Genomic DNA, 17,329 nt, shown 5'->3' with positions numbered 1-17,329 from the left:
AAGATAAGTTACCGGCAGACTTACAAAGAGCTTTAAAAGCCTCTCTAACTTGTTCTTTATCAGTTTTGTATTAATTCTGAGGCACGCTTGATGGATTAAAAGGTCGATGGATACGTGTAGGGTCAAAGCTGGCCTAGACTTGCTGATGCATTTAATGGTGAATGGTGGATTGAAGCAGTGAAATGTTGGGTGTTTCCATTAGTACCACCAGGAATCTGATTTGGTCTGACAATCTTGGCCTCTTCTGGATTGCTGAAGAAACGTATCGGATCACTGCAGGTAACAGACACGCAAAGGCAGATAAGCATCTCAACCTGACCCAGACAATTAGCCTGTGTTTACTTCAGGAAGCTCGCTGTAATAGATCAAAGAGACCTGGGAGCTGTATCAGTGGCTCTGGAGCTTGTCTCCCTGTCTCTCTCGATCATTCTCAATCGCCCCTGATTCCTGCTCTCCCTCCCTTTCTCTGTCGCTAGTCAATTTTGCTGCAGCTGACCTCAGGAGAACTTTGACCTGCAGCCTCAGGGCCACAATCCCTCAAAGCTGCTGTTTCACACCACTGAGATACTCTTGCCTATTTGTATGCTCTTTTTCTTTACAAATTCATCCAGTCAGCCTGTGTGTCTTCTAGGAATAGTAATCAGTGGTGATTGAATTCATGGTGTGAATTTCCTCTATTCTTGGATAAAATGGCATGAACACGTGCGTGTGTGTGTCTGTCTCTCTCCCTCTGTGTGTGTGAGTGTGTGTGGTATAGTAAAAGGCTCAGTCAGGCAACATAAAAGGCTCTTTTCCTGTTAGGGGTTATCAGTACAGGGGACCCTAGTGGTTTGACATGAAGACGCTCAGACAGACTTACGGGTGCTGATACTAGGTGGCTTATCTCCAGCGTCCCTGGTCCCAGAGGTCTTCAGACTACCAACCATTTTTCCTTTTCTATGCTCCCATAAGCATGCACTGACCGAAACAGACTCCACTATTCATTCGTCCCATGTCTGCAAGGGCATTTTGACATTTAACTGTTTTTGTTTTTACTTTCTAATCCTGCCCTTGAAAACTCAAGAACATCACCACAGTCACAGTTTTGTTAGGCTTTAAAAGTAAAAAAAAAAAAATCTCTTGTTTTGATGAATCAGCTCAATAACCTAAATGTGTGTTTTTTTTTTTCCAGCGTGCTCATTTGTTTTTCAACAACTAATAGAGTCATTTCATTATATTCATTATATTTTTTAAAGCTGGATCCAAAGAGCTTTGAGCATGCACTATTTGCTTTATAAATGACTTTAATGAGTTAAGTGTTACTAAAACATTGTTGATTAATTTACTTTCGATTGCGTTGTCCATTGATTGTTTCAGCATCAGTAAAGTAATCTGTTCCTTCTCTTGTTAATTAACCAGTGCACTGGAATTAACCTTAATTATATGAGTTATCACGCATTTCCAGCAAGCACACACATCCACAGCAAATCCTTTGCCACCCAAATCCAGACAACCACACTATTTGCTCTGTAGACAGCAGTAAGCCTGAGAGACGGAGACGACACAGTCATAAAAATGGACCCGCAACCGGACATTAAAATGTCCTTTCTTCTGTTGCTTTCTGCCTTCTCTGATAAGTGTAAGACAGTTTGCAGTGGCAAGCATTAGAGGAAGGTGTGATTGTGTGAAACCATCTTCTGTTTGGAAGCAGCACTGCTGACCTTGCAGGCTGAAGATAGCAGAGACTGTCATGTTTGCTTTGTAGCATTAAAAAGTTGTCCAAGTCGATTCAGCATAACTTTTAAAGTTTTAAGATTAGTCGTTACTGTCAGTTTATAACCGAGTAGCAAAAACCAACAAAGCTTCAATGAAATTTAGATAGGTGGCTTGCTGATTAAAGGATAGGTATCAGCAACACCACTTAATTGTTTCTTCCTTCTAACTGCTCTGATGTTGTGATATAACTGCAAATTGTATAAAGATAAATCACACCAAAAGTCTTCCAGCATGCTAGTAGGTCGAATAATACCCAAGTACAAAGTACAGCTGGAACTGAACACAGAAAATAACTATTTGGATGTTTTTAACCACTGGCAAAGCGTCCCAGAGCTCTGATTTAGAGTTAAGTCCACAATGTGAGATGATCAAAGAGAAGCTTTTATGACTGTGGGCTAAGTCTGACCAGCAGATGAACCACACCATCCATATATTCCCATTCAGCTCTGATCATACAATTCTTACCTCCTGGCAACTCTTCACTTCGCCTCGTGTAGTTTTGTGAGTCGACAAACACTGCATTTCACCTAGCTTACATCGCCCCTTCTACTTCCTGAAGATTTTGAGAGGGAAATGGAGAATGAAGGACTGACCTGAATCTAGGTCAGATCTCAGTCAAAATTTTGCATCTAAGGAAGTTAGTTGTGAGTGCAGCTGAATCATTTATTGTAATAGGCTGTGTGCAAAAATGTAGGTTTTACTGTCTGAGAGAGCTGCAGATGTGAAGAGATGGAGCAGGGAAATATTGCACACAATCTTTAATGCATTCCCTGCATTTAATAGAAATAACAGGCCATAAAGTCTTTATTCAATTACTAAACATGTTTTCTGATTTATATAAAGTGAAAGGGCGAGAAAAATGCTACATCCAGCAAATCCAAATCAAGGCCATCCTACCTCTTAATTGCTAAACTGAATGTTGTTCTCTTAAAGGCTAACCGTAACTGATGCAGCTCATAGCTAATCCAAACTTTGTAATTCTCTGACACAGTTGTCTTTGTTTAGAATGGGTCATTACGTCAGTGTCCCCTCTGATCAGAAGCACGATGCTGTCAAGTTTAATTTCCATTTGAGCAATTCATGACTTCATGAAGCAAACCACGACCAACAGTGTTAACATACGCTAACTAGCATATGGTGCTGCCAGGTACTTTTGGGTCTTCAGGTCTTTGGCTTTCAGCAAAACAAGTGACTCAGTCTTCATGGCTTCTTAAGTAAACACCAGTGGGGTCAACCCAAGGTCACAACTAAAGAGGGAGCAACAAACAGTGTTGGGTTATCACGATCCAATGTGACCACTTTTGCTTTTTTGTGATCTTTCAAAGGCATCTACATGTATCAGGCTTCAAAGCATCTTTGAAGAACTGGATCTATCGTGGCAGAAGTGGAGGCGAAACCCAATCTTTTAATTTAACTACATCTGTTGCTATCTGTTGTTAGCCTTCAGCGAGTGGGGCAACAGCAGAAACACTTGTGCTACATGTGAGCCTTCAAAGTCTCTAACAAGAGAACATAAATTACACAAACATCTCTCCAGTCATTTTGATCGACAGACTGTCACAAGTCTGGCACATTGGTTTCTTGGTCAAGGGGCTTCCTCGCCCAAAGTGTGAGGACCGTTTCCAAATCTCTGACAGTGATGAGAAATGCACCCCTGTTCGCTGGCTGACCTCAGAACAGCCCCTGGCAGCAGGCGCTGCCGCCCCTTCAACAGCTGTAGTCATGTGCTGCATGTCAGACAGAGCTGGTCCCCTGCTGAGCTGCTATTGCATGATGAGTAGTGGCAGTAATCAGCCTGATAGGTAGTCATTCCTGTCCAATTAGACTGATCATTACCTGACTTGGCTTGCCCAGGCCGCGCATTCACCTAAAAAATAAAGCCATTGAGAACTGTGCACCCTGTGGATCACATGGTTTCAACTGCTCTGTGAATCCACTGCAGAGCATATAAGGGTCAAGTGTAAATCTTTGCTTTAAAATCATGGAGGTACACTCACGAGCATTATTAAATGTTGGAACTTTTATATTTTTCCTGGCAAGAGAGCAAAATTTTAAGGGAATGACACATTCAAGTTTGGGTTTCTTAATTTTTTTAATCTGTTTTTCCTTCAACAGAATGCAAATTTTGTGGGCTACCCCTCTGTTCTCAGTCCCTTCACGCACCTATGTTTCAACTGTCATTAATAATTTCAGGCTGTCTTTATGTCTCCACGTTGCCTGTCAGTGACTTTAAAGGTTTTTGGCTAATAAGTCTCATTTCACTTCATTAACTTCTGGCTTGGGGGTCTATTCAGGCTGAGATGATATATTACCCAGCAACACACACACACAAATGGGCACGAGTATACAGGAGTAAACGCATATTCTCTCTCCTCACACATGCACAGACACACATACACTCTCCTGTGTAGCCTGGGGTGCACCCGACTAGTATGAGTGCAAGGAAGCACACATAGAAAAAGAATGAGGGCCTGGGTAATGTGTGCATTAATAGTGGTAATTGATGCTGGTACTCAAGGATTTCTTTTGAGGCTGTGTGTCTTCTGCTGTTTTGCTCCTTGAAAGCTGCCTGCGGTTAAAACCCAGTGTGGTTTTATGCTCCCAGCTAGCCCTCCTATCAAATTCTCACCCAGAAATCAGATTCAGCAGTTTCACTTGATCTGCCTCAAAATTAAGCTGAAAGTCATTATTGACATCCCAATCTGTTAGGATTCCAAAATGGCTCGCCTCGAATGAGCACTTTATTGCATTAGCACAGGGAACCTGCAGGGAACAAAGAGCTTCCCATGTATTGTTTGTGTTTTCAGGCACCGGTTGTTATTGTTTGCCTTTTATCACCTTTTATGACTCACAGATTCTTTCTCTTGGAATCGAAGGATGTTGTTCGCTGAAATAATCTGTAATCAACGAACTAGATCTCTGTTAGGCCCACATGTTTCCTCGATAAATGTTGCAGGGGAAATTAAGCCGTGGTTAATGCATGGGTTGTTTTGCCTCTGGGAAACAGGCTGTGTTTGTGATTTTTATTTATTTTTTTATTTTAGTGTTGATGCAGTGAGGTATTCAGGAACAGACATGACTGAAGCTGCAGTGGACACTCACCCTGATCCAGATTTAAAGGCATTTGCCAGAACTGCACGACTCATTACTTTACTTAATGGCAACCTAATGCCTTTGTGCCCACGTGTGTGTGTGCTCTCATCAGCAACTTTTTTGTCCAAGCAGTGGCTATTAAGTAATGGTGCAACGGATCAAAAATCTCACGGTTCAGATCAGATCACGGCTTTAAGTCACGGATCGGATCAATTTTCAGATCAGCAAAAGAAGAAAAAAAGACAAAATTTTAACATTTACTTGTGAACTTATTTAGGTATTTTTTGCCTCTTAAAACATTCAACTCAAGACTCATTCCACGTAATTATATAAAAACAAATTAAGGTGCAATATAGGGCAGTACAGGGCTTTGTATCTACCAGTAGCTTTTGTAATAGCTTTAGCCCGGTTGGATTGGGCAGCAAAGGGCTGCTTAAATGCAGCAAACTTCTCTGTTCCTCCACTTGGACCGCCAGCGCTGGCCATAACTATCGCTTGACAGACTGACATTGCGCACCATACACATACTTTTTTTCCTTCTTTTTCGAATCTTCGGATAACATGCGTCCCGAACCGTGGAGTGGGATCGGTTCGGATTACGGATCAACCGCAATCCGTTGCACCACTACTATTAAGCAATATGACAGCCAATTAAAGCTTCAGTCTCACAGGCGGGTTTCCACAGGTTGCTGTACTCCCTGACTGGTTGGTGAGTGGTTGCTGACTGTCATCGGGTGAAATGGGTTCACCTTCAGTATAAAAGATGTCTTATTTCTGCAGCCAACACATTTCAAAAGTATAACTTTGACTTCATAGGGGAAAGTGTATCACACTTTTTATAGTTCCACTGTCTTGGCGGCAGTTAGCAAGTGTTTGCAAACAAATTTATATTTTTCATGCCAACTTTGCAAACTTGTGCGACACTTTAACCTAATGTCAGCACCAGTAACTACTCAACCATCCAGTCAGGGAATACACATTTTTCTCTAGCAACCGGCGGTTGTCAAAGGGTCACTGATGAGTCTATAGGCCTGCGTAACTGAGACATGAGATGATGGATTTCTTGTAGATTACAAATTTCAAAGCACTTTTACTTACATTATGGATGTAAGTAAAACTGTGCTGAACAAAATAAGTCAAAAAATATCATTTCACATCAGCACATTAAAATAGTTCATTGAAAGCAATTGTAAAAAGGTAAGTATTCGGCTCAACAGAGTCTGCAGACCTCAAACTAAAGGGGAGAGAGTTCCAGAGTTCTGGTGCTACTGTTGAGAAGGCTCTGTCACCTTTAGTTTTCAGCGATGTACAGTGCACAGCCAACAGGCCTTGGTCACAGGACCTTCGGGACCTGCTAGGGACATACAGAACAAAAGTTATTTGATGCATGCTGATGCTCGACCATTCAGAGAACTTTAAGTGAGAACCAAGAACCTGAAATATATATCTGGAGTGGATGGGAAGCCAGTGGAGTTGGGTGTCATAACCAAAAACCCAACAGCTCATCCTGCAAGAATAACCTCCACCATGGTAAGTGACAAGCACACATTTTATAATAATGATTTTGTATCTGAGAGAACTGATCCATATAGATCAACTTGCATGGATTCAGTCACCATCCAGAAGTTTTAGGCATTGCTTCTGTGACCTTCCGTCTTTCAAGTCTTACCATTTCAAGTCTGTCATATATTTTTGTTTCTGTCTAAAGCACTTATCTAGAACAATGTCAAAGATTTGATGATGTTATATAATTTCCTGTATATCCTCCCATATCAAGCTCTTGTATTCTGAGTGATTTTGCCCCTTCAGGCCCGCTGGAAACCCCAGGCACATGAGTGGCAGCTGGGCTCGTTCGGACATTGTTTCCTGAAGGAAATACAGCCTTGCCAAAATACTTGGGATGCTCCAGTTGCATTTATATCATCTGCTATGGCATATGAAATGTGAGACTGACATTGAAGACAGCTTTATAATGTCAGTTGTAAACAATCTGGAGCTCGGTTCAGGCTAAATGAGTACTACCATTCCCCATAGCTGAATAAACTGGCAATGAAGTTTTGTTAACATCCAGGAATGCTACAGAGTAGTTTCTGAAAGGATTGCAATTTTTCTGCTTGGCAGCAACAGTAAACCATGAAACACTCACTCCACTGTTTGAAATTTGTTTTCAGATCCATGTTTTTGAAAATTAGTCTGCAAACCACTTTAAGATAAGCAATAAAGCATCCAGTACGGTTTCAAAAGCTGTAAATCTATTAAGTTCACACTTCAAAATTAGGAAAGGAAACTTCTTTTTTATGAGCTTTTAAAAAGACACAGTAAAAGCTGTTTTTATTTATTGCGTTCTTTGCTTGTAAATTCACTCCCCTCACTCAGACTTCATGTTTGCCAAAGTCATTTGGCTGTAGCCTAACACTGCATGCAGCTTTACTGTGAATTGTTAATATTAAAGTGTTCATTTACAGGCTAAGTGAGTTCGAATGTGCCAAAATCTCCCTCAGTGGGCTTTTCAGTGGCCGCATTCTCTTCTGCTCTTCAGCTGCTTTGAAGATCAGAGTGTAGAGTGTTAGTCTGTTATTAGTATGTCTAAAAAAAGTCCCTAACCTTCATGGTGTGTGTGTGTGTGTGTGTGTGAGAGAGAGAGAGAGTGACTGTCTAATTCTGTGTGCATGCGCATGGGTGCCATTGCCACAGGGAAAATGTGAATTCACAAGGGGACAAGAGTGAAGTTTACTTACATTCCCATCCATCCAACTTCAAGGATAGAGGAGTGTCATGCATCAGTCATGCATTGTGTTTTTGCAATATTTCCACACAAGATAACCAAAATCAGTGGCTATTAAATGACAGCTGTCAGTGATTCATGCATGCCAGGGTTTCTGCCAGATTATTGCCCTGAGGCCTACTGGGCCCAGGATGAGCCCTGCTAACAGTAACAATGAGAAAACTGATATAATGGTTAGAAACCTCACTAAGAGATGTCCTTTGGTTAAAATGGGAGTGCACGATGGGAAAACTGATTTACTGTTGTTCAGTTTGGTTGGGTGATATCTAAACGTTTTAGAACTTGTGCCGTTGTTCCAGTCATCTGATTGCCTGCACATTTGCTGGAATACCAAATCAACACCAAAAGCAGGATGAGGCACTGAAATAATGTGTTTTAATAAAGTCTCTAAATGAACAAACAGATCAGGATAATATATGTTCCTCTGTTTAATCTGGATGTGAACCCTTTAGGATGCAAACAAATCACCAATATGCAGCTATCTTATCAAGCATGGTCTCCAAGAAAAAGCCTGAAAAATTAGCTCAAAAACGCTGGACACAGAATATAAGTTTTCACACCGGTGCTTTGTTTTACTTTAGTTAACATCAACCATGCATTGACAGGTCTCTGCAACACTACACTCGCTAGGCATACTAATGGGAATCTTCTACAGAATCTGTGTATAAATCTCAACTGTGTCGAGCCTGATACTTTACAGGATTAATTAGAATAAATAGCTTTGGCCTATAGCTTGCAAATGATTTGTTGTGGCCATTTGAGGCTCTAAAGAATCAACAATGTTATGAGATAAGATTTTAGAGTCCAGTTAGCTTCATAATCATTTTATTGGCACTTGTGAAACTGGTCCTCATTATTGTGCATTTTCAAACACAAAAGTCAGAGGTGGAAGACTCTGTTCTTACATGAGATTAAGAAGATTGACACTGAAATAGAAACAAACGATCCTCCACCCATTCCCACATGTTCTTTCAAAAGTTGGCTCACATCTCAAGACTGAAAGCTTTGCACAGAAAGGCACTGGCTCAGAACTCATTTGAGCCAACCCTCTGTGCTTCTGGTTAGTGTGAAATGTCAATGGCATGAAGGGTGGATGGTTTTATAAGAATACCTTGAGCATCTTGGGGATTCTGTTAGAAACATGTGGTGCAGTTGAGAGAAATGTGGAAAATTACTGTAAATGCAAAAATTCCACTCAGGAGCTCTGTGAGATTCCAGGCCACTGTTAACAGGTACTTGATGATATATGTGCTGCAGCACGGGCCATTGTGTGAGGCCTGCTGCATCAACGCGTGTTTGGACCATAGAGGGGAAAAAACGACTGTCACTACTGATTTAAATGATGAAAATAATTCATTTTGTTGTATGCTCAGCATGTCCTTGTGGTGCATTTGCTGAACTATTCCCTCTACCCACCAGGTTCCTCTTTTTTTCTCAAACATTAAAATTCTTCAACTTCCCCACACAAATACAGGCATGCTTGAAATGGGTTGATGGAATAGTACACGTGCTATACCCTCTGTGGCCATATGAGACACATGCTTGCATGTGCAGGAAACCTGGATTAAACCTTAAAGGCAAACTTTTGATTTCACAGGGTTTAAACCGCCAAGTCTTTTTAACCCTGACCTTTTGCCATGCGGTAATACCCAGCCACACATGCTTAGTCAGTATTGACCGACACTTTTGACTTTGTGCTCCTGCAATTCAGTACCAACTGTGGCACATGCATGTGTGCACTTTTTGCCAACCTGTTCCAATTTAACCCTTTGACTCTCCACAGACCTTCTGTCCTACAGCACCCAATGAGACTTCACTCAACAACCTGCTCCACATATTCTACACTCCATGCACAGCTGACCCCTTGTGTATCCATTATTGCAGGTCAGGTTAGAGCACAGAACCACAGCAGTGCATATGGACAATAAACAGGACACTCCTAGAGCTTAGATCTGGGCAGTTGCACACCTGAAAGGGCTTTTGTCAATAAAGACTATATTTTTCATATGCATTGTTTGTTTATGGCTAATTTCAAAGTAGCAATAGATCTTGATGCCATTATAATACAAAAAAAATTGCCAAGGATGTAAAATTTATTCATCCCACAGTCAAAAATCTGCATTTTGGGGCCATATTCTTCTGCTTACAACCACTCATGTGCCTACTGTCATGTGTAATATGGAAGCTAGTTTTCCTGGTGGTGTGTTGTTTAGAGTAGCATGTACTGTGGTTTGTCTGACCTAACCGCATATTATGTCTCAACAACCTTTCTGAAACCAGTAGTGGGAAAAAAATGGAAGACTCTCTCTTTTGAAACAAACCAGATCTGATCTCTACTCCCTGTTACTTTAGTATAAAAGCCAAATGTCCCTTGTTGTGCAACTTTTTATTGCAATGAAATTCCTTTTAGCTTGTCACAGTGCACTAATGCTAAAGGTTAAAGGTCAAATCTATGACTAACCACTGAAATACACCTGGTGTGTGTGTGTGAAATCACATAGCTGATCCGAGAGCTGCTTAGTTCTGTCTTTCGCACAGCTTTGAATCACATAAGCTGCCCCGGGGTATTTTATTCTAACAATTGCTGATTTTTATTAATACTAGGCTTTTGTTTTTTTGTAGCAATGGAAATCAGGTTTCTGAAATTTAAAACACTCCACAATGAAACTATATCAAGTTATGCGGAATGGTATCTTGACGTCTTTTCTTTTATAATATTGCCGACATTATCAAATTCGTTAGATTTTTTTCCTCTATATGTTCTTTTCTCTAATGGATTTGCTTCTCTTTTTGAAAGCTGAAACATGTCAGTCATTAGGAGCGTTTAGTAACAAATGCAAAAGCTGAATAACAGAGACGTCTATCACTCACGTCGAGCACTCAACCTATTTTGTTCACATTTAACAGGGTCTATAGGATGTATTGGAATGCGAAAAAAAAGAGAGAATAAAAGGAAGCTTCTTCCTTGAGGCAGGGGTCCCCAAAAGGATACGCGCATAAACTAAAATAGAGGGTTAAACCTCTTTACTGCATCTCCATCACATGCACAAAGGCGTGCATGCGCTGACATACACTCTGAGGCACGCATGCAAAAAAACATCTTAGTCTCGCTCACTCTGTTTCTTGCATATGCACACACACATATATTAACCTCTTTCTTTCTGGCCCCTCCCTCATCTCGCACAGACGCTTTCACAAATGCAGACTCCGACACACACGATTTCGTACACACAAACACACACACAAACACATCCCCCAATTGAAATGGCACCTCTATAGGAGAAAATAGGGGGTGGAATTAAAAGTGCTGAGTGAAAGAGAGAGGAGGAATGAGGGGAAGAAACAACCACAACAATACAAACTGGGAAAGGAAGTGAGGCTGAAAAGAGGGAATGTGTTTGAAAGGAGAGAACAAGGTGAAGGAATTAAAAGAGCAGAGAGGATGAGAAAAGGCAGCAGAGGCTGAAAATAGAAAATGTTTTTATTCCGTCTTTGAGAGATTTATTCCCTTGTGCACATGTGTCGGTGCAGTTTTCTATTGACTGCAGGTGTTTTTGTTGTCTTTGCAAATTCACTGTAGCTCACAGCTGACTGTTCCACTCAGGTTTTCTCATTTTAGAGAGTCATTATATCATCACTTCTGTAACAACGATGGCACTTAATAAATATCATTAAATCTCTTGATTGGTAGTTTTACTGCATTTATGTCAGGACACATGCTTACCTATTTCCAGGCAAGTATTTAAACTCAATGTTTGCAAGTGATGCATTACTGAGGAGGCTTGCTTATAGGCCAGGATGCTTTGTTCGACCTTGTGAAAGCCTCCCTGAAAGGAGCCGCCAGTCCATGGCCAGCGGATTTAGGGGAGTGAGTTTAGGGGGTCAGCACGGTCACCCTGGGGATAAATGCCTGCCATTGTCAGTTCTGAGGAGATGCTCTCAGTAGGGAGTCTATAAAACCCCAGTGGCAACACTAACACCCAGAACTCTGGGGCTCCCCAGGGGAACACCCTGAGACCTCCAGTCAGGGACTAGTTCGCAGTCTGCTAGGGAGAGAAACAGCTGGGGGGACCCCTGCATGGTTTGGTAGTCTGTTGGGTTCATTATCTCCCAGGGAGTTGTGACGGGTTTGAGGTTATAGGGTTCTTCATATATTTTTTTTTTTGAAGATGTGCAGCAGTAAGTTGCACGTGAGTGCAATCATTCAAAGCACCATTTAAACTAAAAACAAAGCCAAATGAAGTCTCCTTTTGTAGTAAGTTGGCACAAACTTTTCTCTCATTGGATGGAAGTGGAAAGCAAAGCGAATGAATTTCTGGTGATGCATGCTCATTCACATATTTATCTATACGTATATAGATAAGACACTGCGTGTTTGAGTATGTTGGTTATTATGTATATGTGCAGCGAGTGTGCAGGAAGTGGAGGGGGCAGCGTCTCATGGGGTCTTTTGTGGAATGCCTCTCCTCGCCCCTTCTCAGATCCATGAGATGGGCAAACATGAAATCAAAGTGGAAAAGCCCCACAAAGGGGTGGAAGGAGGATGACTAGGGTCTGGATGGGGGTATAAGGAGGAAGGGGAGGGGGGGATGGGTGGCTTGTCCCTGCACCCCAGGCCCCGAAAAGCACTAGGCCTCCCAGTTCCATGAAAAGAACCCTTATGAGGACCTGGCTGTTCCGCCTGCATTGGATTAAAACCCCAAACCCAAAGGCTGCCAACACAATATATCTATGTCCTATTTTATCACTCACTCCCAGAGAACAAGCAACCACTTCATCATGTTCTCCTTGAAACTGTATAATTCGTGCACTTATCGAAGGTGCTGTAATGAATATATTTTATTGACAGGTATGGGTGAAATTATAGGGATTGCTAGTTGTAATGAAGTCAAACAGAATTGACAAATATTGATGAGAAACCAAAACAGTGTCAACAGAAAACATATTTGTTGAAATGCATACTCCATGTGCCTTCAACTTTGATAATATGGCAAGTAAAAATATCACAGTTTAATACGAAATAATCCGAACGAGAATTTGCCAAATTTCTGTTTTATATTTTTTCTGCATCTTTCACTGTGTCACTACTTTTGTGGAAGAACAGTGAAAGCTTTTATTGTTCCACAAAATTCAAAGGAGTAATATTGAGATCAGCGTCCAACCGTTGGCTTGTATAGTTTGTCTTTAGATTTCTTTTTTCTTAGGTGAAGTAATCTGACAAAATAAATCCTCTCAGGACTGCTGTTATCAAAATGCACACACGGTTACCACACAATGAAACCAAATCAACCAAGTCTGACATTTTTAGAGTTTTGACTCCAGATTGTTTTATTTTTAAAATTTAAAATGCTTCAGTTCTATAACTCTATACATTTCCTATATCAACATAAACTGTAATGTACAATGTCTATTCAGTAGAGCATTTGGATACAAGTTAGCAAATGAAACGACAGCAATTTTACTTTTTAAATAGGTGAAAATTGACCCAAATTGAATAAAAACGTTTGATTCCCACAAATCCACTACGTGATAGTACTCTCATACCGAAGGTATTTCCCATGTAATTGACATGTCTGTTCTGCTAAGTAAATGATTGCAGATCTGAAAACACACACTGAGAATGAGAGCTACAGCTAGGGACCGTGTACCGGGTATCTCAGCAATTATACTCTAAAATGTGTATCACCTCACTGAAAGGGCTTTTGTGGTTTCCGCTCCTTAGTTTGGCACACTGCTGGAGAATTACAAATGTCTACATGTCGTCTTCATTTAGCATGCCTCTGTATGATACACACTACAGTATGCATATATTTAACTCTATGTCAGTTTCTTAAGGCTGCTTTTAAGACATTACACGGCACCCTCAGTCACGTTCTCTCACACACAAAGCTACACATTCTCAGACCTGAATGTCTAAACCCTGAACTATATATTTTATGCAGATTGCCAACAAATAAGAGAATTACCTCTACCTGGAATTTTACCTTTTTTGCATTTATGCTAGCTCATGTTTGCTATACTAGATTCTGGTGTTCTTACTTGGGGTATTTGTGTGTTTTTGTGCCTGGATAGGTGTATAAAGAACTGGGGGGGTGGATATAGCAAAACCTTTGTAGCTCTGTAGCGCTCCTTGTCTCCAGAGCGGGACCCCTCATCTTGCGTCCGCTGGGGATTGGGAGGTGCGAGGCGAGGTGCATGTCTGCTCCCTCAATCTTCCGTTCTATAACTGATATGTAATAATCCCCAAGCTCGACGTATGTGTCGGGGAGGAGGGGGTTCAACGAAATCTTCTTTGTTCAGTGCTGCCTTTAACAAAAATCAACCGTCTGACACCCTCTGTTATAACATCTGTGTGTCTGGGTATCTCTGTTTTGGTCTCCCTTTCAGTCACAGATGTGTGTTTATTCTAGAGAATTTAGAGAGATCCAAATTTGGATGTCATGCAGTAATTTTTAAATAAAAACGTATTTTTACCTGTTGGTTGCCAACACGTTTTGATCTTTGAATGATTAAGATGTAGAGACCGGTGGTAAAAGTTTAGCCAAGCGATTTTTTTTAATGTTTGTGTAAAAACAATAACTTTTGAGTTATACAAAATTTAACTAGAGTCACCAATGGACTGCAGAGCAGATCATCAGGCACTCCCATAGTTAATGGAATCTAATACATGATTTATAAAACAATGTGCAAAAGTCTTGGGCCACCTCTTATTTCTTTATATTTCGCTTCAAAAAGGCCAGATTTTCTTGTAAGTTTTTTAAGCGGTCTTTTAAAGTTTTTCTTTGGACATTGGACACTTTTATTCATTTTCAGTCCATTTCTTGTACCTGACGATTTTCAGGCACTTACTATTTAAACTTGGTGAATGTTATCTTTTAGGGACTTTGTCACTTGCAGCTTGTAGCATAAAATGCATAATGATAACACAGTTTGGCAGGCAGGAAACTGTATTTTTGCACAAACACCATGACTCTCAAAAAGCTATTAGTCAAAAACTTGACATATCACAGCATGGTGTCCATCTTTTCCTTAAAAAAATAGGAAACTGGAGAAGTGGACAATAATAGAAGCAGTGGCAGTTTAAAATATATCTGCAGCAGGTGAACAGTGTCTGGCAGTCATTTTCTCAAGAAATGGGGATGGACATCTAGCTGACAGATGCATCTGGCCCTTCAAATGAGTCGTCTACTGTTTGCTAAAGCCTCATGAGAAATGGTCTCAATGCAAAAGCAGCTGCCAAGAAGTCCTTCTTAAGAAAGAGAAAGAAAGGCTGATGACACTGAACTTATGGAGTCATGAATCCAAATTCAAATAGTTGTCTGCGTACAGAAGTGGTCAAGTAAAACACGGTGGAAGCTCTGTCATGGTTTGGGGCTGCTTTCAGTCAGCAGTTCTGGAAAGTGTCTGATTGGCGACTTCATTTTTCAACATGATCAAAACACATTACAGTAATAGTATACCTGGATACATGTATAAACACACTGTCACTCATGGATTGACCTCCCCAAAGTCTGTAGCTCAACACTGCTGAAGCAGCTTTATCTTGACAGAGCAAGGAAAAAGAGGCAGCCAACATCCAAAGATCAATGATCAGTGCAATTTTTCAAGAAACATAGGTACTTTACTCTTAAATTACTGTTAAATTAAATAAAGACATTATATATTACCTGGTTAATTGTTAAGCTGGCATTAGCTGAAGGGTAAACATTTTCAGTTTCAGGTGTTTTCTGTAGCTTTAAGTTGCCTGGATCAGTTAGACAGCGATCATAAAAGATAAAATAAAAATCATTAAAGCCTGTTTGTCTTAACACAACCGTTGGGCTCATTTAAACTTTGGATAAAGACAATAGAACAAAATTGCACTGTCACTGTAAAAATTATTAATATAGAAGAAGATGTTATTTGTACACGCTTCTTAAAATCCACATGCTTCACTTTGTCAACTGACGATGTGTCTCTTGGAGAGGTGCTGCCTATGGTCCACCATATACTCTGGAGTTGACCTGCCACCTCATTGTGACTAAAAAAGTGGAAGGTTAGAGTATGATGCCGCAAAATGTTACAGTTGGTGACTGAAAAAACATAGTGATCCGTAAAACCAAAAATGCCCAAATTTGCAATAAATCCCAAAACCAGCCAGCTTCATGTTTTCCTTTTAGAAACTCTGTTAGGTCATAAGCATGGGCTCACCTCTGTTTACTATCCCCCTCCAAGCAGTGAATTCATCCTAGCTAACGTGTATATGTGTACACCTCTGTGTACTTGCCTGGTACAGTGTGTGCGCCAATTAGTGTCCCACTCCAGACTGTTTATCAAACTAAGAAAAAAGGTCGGGCTGTACTTGAAAGGAAAAAAAAATTACCCGTGTCTGTATGTGTCCTATATGTTTACACGGTTGTGTCCATGCATGCGGGTGTTTATCCTGCTAGGCCTGTGATGTCAGCTCTGTCTGGCGACAGTCTGATTAATGTCTGAATGTTTTCCAGCTATTTACCCCAGAGCCTGAGCACTGGGCACACACTCTCACAAGGAACAGAGGGAAAGGGGAAGAAACGTCAACATGTAAAAAGTGGAAAGAAGTATAAAGATGATAGTTGCAAAAACAAAATGAAATTAAAATGAAATTAAATAAAAAGCTGTAAAAGAAGGAGGGAAATTTAACAGAAGGATGTGGGAAAGCATCTGTTTTTATTAAGATGGACACTGCAGTCATTCTGACTTCCCCGGACTTGATGACTAATGTTGAAAATATCATTGATAGTGATCCAGTACTTTGTAGTTACTCAGAGAACAGAGTGACGCCAGAATTTCAGCAGCTTGTAATTGGACCATCTGACTCATGTGTAATAAGGGGAGCCTGGCAATCACAGGATTTAGGAGTTACTAACAGAGTCTCCAGGTTGTCCTTACTTTGTTTGCCAATAAAAACATAAAAAATAAAATGTTTTGTCATTCACGCCTTTAGAACTTCCTAATTCTCCTCTTCTATGCTCACCTCCTCACTCTCACTATCTGTCTTCCTGTCTTCTTACTTGCACACTTTCAGATTGATTCCCAGCTGGCCCCGGAGAGAGATTTATTACCACAATTGTTGAAGAATCTTGGGGTTTTCAACAGATGAGCAGATATTAGCCGATCGAGCTAAAGGTCTCGTCCTCCTTTGGTAAAAGATACCATCCTGACTAAGTAAACATGCTGTCTAGATGGCAGGGCGAGGAGAAGAGCAGGATAGAGGTGGCGATGATGCTGTAGAGAACGGGTATATTTGTTTTGTGATTAGCCAGGAAACAGCTCTCAACTCCTTCTATGTAGTCTGGAGTTAATTAGCAGAGCTATTATCAAGCTTTGTTCATCCGCACGGATAAACAGACAGCAGCTCTAATCTAACTGCGCTCTGACGTAGTCTGGGGATCTAATATATTAGATTTGTTAGCTAGCACTGCAAATGGTTGCACCCACCCTACATCAAATGAGCACATCATAGATTAAAGAGTTTAGGAGGAGTGGTGCCAGTGTGTCATTTTGCTGACTGCTTTAGTACGAGCTATCAGCTCATAGAAGCATGTGATCTGTCTTCATGTGCATGTTTGGCTGCATGGATCTAAAATAGAGGTTGAAAAAACAGAGATGTCATTATTCAAAAGTGTCTTTGTCACTTTCTTTCTTCCCTTCTTCTTTTTTTTTCTCCTCGGCTGC

The sequence above is a fragment of the Copadichromis virginalis genome, linkage group LG8 (assembly GCF_057382275.1).
Source record: "Copadichromis virginalis isolate Kocher_CV1m ecotype Utaka linkage group LG8, C_Virginalis_male_GT1.1, whole genome shotgun sequence".
In the NCBI taxonomy this organism is placed as follows: Eukaryota; Metazoa; Chordata; class Actinopteri; order Cichliformes; family Cichlidae; genus Copadichromis; species Copadichromis virginalis.
The sequence above is the reverse complement of the archived record's forward strand: the minus strand, read 5'-3'. Positions refer to the sequence as shown.